The sequence below is a fragment of the Bidens hawaiensis genome, unplaced genomic scaffold (genome assembly GCF_021521415.1).
Source record: "Bidens hawaiensis isolate Kalapana, Puna unplaced genomic scaffold, B.hawaiensis_p1.1 tig00015610_1, whole genome shotgun sequence".
In the NCBI taxonomy this organism is placed as follows: Eukaryota; Viridiplantae; Streptophyta; class Magnoliopsida; order Asterales; family Asteraceae; genus Bidens; species Bidens hawaiensis.
This window is the reverse complement of record NW_027492396.1, coordinates 262,353-267,025: the sequence shown is the minus strand read 5'-3', so window position 1 is coordinate 267,025 and position 4,673 is coordinate 262,353. Positions and strand designations below refer to the sequence as shown.

General features: G+C 31.5%; 1 pseudogene; it reads left to right on the top strand.

Annotated features, from left to right (window-relative positions):
- Positions 1-2,004: 2,004 nt before the first annotated feature.
- Positions 2,005-3,012, top strand: LOC143549476 (pathogenesis-related leaf protein 4-like; annotated as a pseudogene).
- The last annotated feature ends 1,661 nt before the right edge of the window (positions 3,013-4,673 follow it).

Genomic DNA, 4,673 nt, shown 5'->3' with positions numbered 1-4,673 from the left:
GATGAGGACGGAACGGGGCGATGACACGTGTTTTATGACTTAACATTGATACTTGATTTGCCAATATGAATGATTTTGTAAGTCTTGTACAACTCATTATTGAACAAAGAAACACCTTTTAATTAAACTAGTGTGTCGTTTATAGAAGCTAGCTCTCCTATTACTTAGCGCACAACAACCATTGAAAGATTATTTTCGACAATGAAGTTTGTGAAGTTCGATATACGTGATCAAATGGTTGATGAGAATATAAACAATAGTTGTGTTTGATATATTAAAAAGTATTTACTTAGGAATGTTTTGCTAGTGATGCTATAATGGATTTCAAAAAATGAAAGCATGTACTTTAGATATTTTAGTTTTTAAATTTCCATTATGCATCTACAATAGCGTTTGAGTACTTTTAATGATTATATAAAATCTAGTTTGATTATCTTTTATTTTCGAATCAAACAAAAAACTATTATATAGCGGTAGACAAAAGCCACCTATAAATTTTCGCCCCTTAGAGCATTTACATCTCATCTCTCATCACCATCTCTATAATTATACTAAGAAACACTACATTTCTCTCTCCGATTTAATTAAATAATATATTTTATACCTTTATCATTACAGTTTTCTCTCCCTTCTACTCACAACCAATCTAACAAATATTAAAAAATAAATAGGGGCAAACAAAGTTCTCCAAATATTTCCCCAAATTTACAAAAAATCACTACATTTCTCTCTCCACCCTATAATTTTCACTCACAATCATTCAAAACTCCACTATATAATTTACCAATCCCCTCACATAATTATGGGGGATGGGTTGGGAATGCTCTTATAAGAGTTTTCTTTTGGGTACGTCACTATATAACATTCCATATGTATCGATTCTTGTTATTTTATTTTGAAAAATATATAGAAGCTAATATTTTACACCTCAAAATGTCATAACGAGGCTATTGTACGAACTATATGAGATTGTTGGTAATTTTAGTTCTATCGACATATATTTTAGTTTATTGGATTAATTTTTCGATCGAGAAAATAACGTAACAAATTAAACGATATAGTTGATACGGGGGTGCATGCTCAATTAAACTTTAATGTTATTTGGACTTCATTATTGTTTTTTTATATCTAGGTTTAAGCAATTATTTTGCTTGGGCTTAATTAGATGGGCTTTTAACTATTTTGTTTGGGCTCACGTGGGAATCGATTAAACAAATTGATCGATATATTCCCCGGCTAGAACTCTCTTTCTCGATCATAACTTATAAGTAAACAGTCAGTTACAAGGGTTCTCTCTGGTTTTTCATCCATATGCAGGAACAACAAAATTGGATTTCATGATGAGAGTTACGCATCTAATTCGATAAATCATTACGCGTAATCAATAAATGTGTTTATCTGATAATGATTACACGATTAATGGAATGATCTAGGTTTCCATTTCTTCATCTAAAGTTGCATACAAGTTACAAGTTTGTTTCACTGATCGATTTTTGTTATAGACTACAATATGAACACCTTTGCTCCTCCCTAGCTTGATCAGGTTGATGCGGATGAGGACAATGACTAAGGGATGCGACTAACCCAAAATCTTTTTGGTATCATAATTAATTTGGTACATTTGCTATCCAAATTGTTGGAGACAATTATGTACCTTTCTTTAGTTAATTGCCAACATTCTCAACTTGTTCCCCATCATATATCAATATATATCATATAATTACAATAAAAATTACTGTGTTTTATCTTTCATGTTAAATTAAATAATAGTTTTTATATCTTTATCATTATATTTTCCTCTCATCCACTCACAACCACTTTTAGAAAATATTAAAAAGTTATATGGTATGAACAGTGAAACTCCAAATTTAATTTTTCCATATAACATTTTCTCTCTCATTTACTCATAACCATACCATATAATTTGCAAAACTTATCACGTATTTTTAAAAAACGGGTTGTGAATGCTATAAAAAAGATCTATATGCATTTGGAAAACAATACAATATACAAAAGTAACAAAACTAATATAATAGTAATTTATATACACATCATGCACGCTATCATGAGATTTGACGGTGTAAGCACAAATGGGGAATGAATTTGTAGCAAGTGGTGCATGTATTAATTTTAAGATTTGAAGCAAAGGCCACTTTGCTTATATTGGTATGCTTATTATTAACCTTTAAGTAACTAAATAAATAGCCATTTATATAGTAACACGTAAAACCCATCCCATCTATAAATAGCTAGCCATAGTCCATGTCTATCCATCATCAAACACCCACCGACCAATTATTAACTTACAAAATGAGTTCACTTAAGCTCTCATTTGCTCTAAATTGTTTCTTAACTACTCTAGCCATCACCACCCATGCACAAAACTCGCAACAAGATTACCTAGATGCTCACAATGCGGCTCGTGCCCAAGTGGGTGTTGGAAACATGGTATGGAACGCCACTGTGGCGGCCTATGCTCAAAACTATGCTAACCAGAGAATAGGGGATTGCAACCTAATCCACTCTGGTGGACCTTATGGCGAGAACCTGGCTTAAGGAAGTGGTACCTTCACGGGTGTCGCAGCTGTGAATTTGTGGGTTAATGAGAAAATTTATTATAATTATAGTACAAATACATGTGCTAGTGGACGTGTTTGTGGACACTATACTCAGGTGGTATGGCGTAATTCGGTTCAACTTGGTTGTGCTAGGTTTCAATGCACTAATAATGGCTGGTGGTTTGTTATTTGTAGCTATTATTCTCGTGGAAATTACATTGGCCAAGCTCCTTACTAGTGAACACACAACTCTAAACTATATGTTTTGTCTATGTACCTTGATTGCAAGTATCTGAATCTACCTATCTACCTATATACTTTAAACAAAAATAATAAAGATGATGTTTTCTAATCTTATTCAATCTTGACTTCAATTTCTCTCTTATTTTCTAATATCTACTCTTCTTAATTTATGCTATACATGAGTCATGAGCTTAATTGGTATGGCCCATTAGTTGTAAGTTGTAAACCATTTGAAAAAAAATTGGTATATGATCATGTAAATTTAAATCACATTAACTTTTACTAATCTGTTACATTTAATATTACTATAGATATAGAAAGTTTGACCATGATTTAAAAAAAAACATATAAACTATTGAATATCTATCGTAAGTTAAAATCAAACAGTGGATTGTTGAATTAGTTAAATAATGATTTATGAACCATTATCGTATAATAATAGCGACCAATACTTATAATAGATATTTAATTATGTGTGTATTCAAATTTCGTTGAATAAATACAATATTTATAATCTTACAATTGTAAAACACTATTTACCAAGTTATTTAGTGTTTATTCAATGAAATTTGAAGCGTAGACAAATCTGTTTTACCAAGTTATTTTGTTTTTTTAATTAAGTATTTTACTTCCGTAGCAAGTTAGACAATTTGAATTTGGTTGTTTTCATGTTTGACATGTTTTGACTCTTTGGATTTGGTTTCTTTAAGTACGTACTAGCTTTTGTTTCAATTTACATATCATGATGTGCCTTTTTTACATAACTAAACTGACCCTCAAGTTCTGTTTTCATTGCTGATGCGATCATATTTACGCTTTAATAAAACTTTTTCAAACATTGATTATATTCACAAGATTTCACAAATTTGGCATCCAATGAGATTGCTTTTGTTTTTTTACATTATTGTTTTGGGGTGTTTGATGTTATTTATTTGAAGTATTGTTTAGTAAAAGGTAACAAATTACAATTCGATTTAACTTGCATTCGTAATAGAAGACTATGAATAAAATCCAAGGTACCAGTTTACATATTCGTGTTCACGGTTCAGTATGAAATCGTAAAACCGTCCAAACTGGTTACTGGTTTGGTTTCATGAACAATTTTATTTTCTCAATGTTGCCGGTCGGTTTTAAAATTTTCAAAACGTAAAAACGGTTTTATTTGCAGAAAACCGATTGTATAAACCGGACTAGACCTTAAGATTTAATTATATTTTAAAAAAAGTGATTAGTTTATTCAATCAATTTTTTTTGAAAAAAAAACAAAGAAAGAACATACAAAAAACCTAGAATCTTTATCAATATGAATACCTATATATATTTGCGTTTTCTTTAACAGCCGCCATCATCGTGTGAATTCAACAACTGCACTCAAAGTTTCCAGAAAAAAATGGTACAATATGGGTTCGTTAACTTCTAAATCTGTCTAATATAGTTATATTTCAAGTCCCGTATCGATAATCAACACACGAATTAAACGAATCACTCGTTTATATTAATCAGAAAATCTAACTCTAAAAACTTATTACAACTCTCTTAAACCCTAACTCGGTTTGACTCTTGATGAACCCTAACTCGGCTACACCAACTTCACGCTAGATGAACCCTAACTCGGTTACATCTCTTGATGAACCCTAACTCGGTTACATCTCGTGTGTGCCTTTTGGATGAACCCTAACTCGGTTGCATCTCACACCATCACACCCTATAATGTCTAACCATGACATGTTTATATAGGACTAACCTAACTTGCTAGTCAAGACATTACCAAATATAATAAACCCTAATTGTAACCCCATAAACCCATTACATAATAATGAATCCCACGGGCCCAATAAGTCCAACCGGTCACCTACATGTGACGGGCCTTTA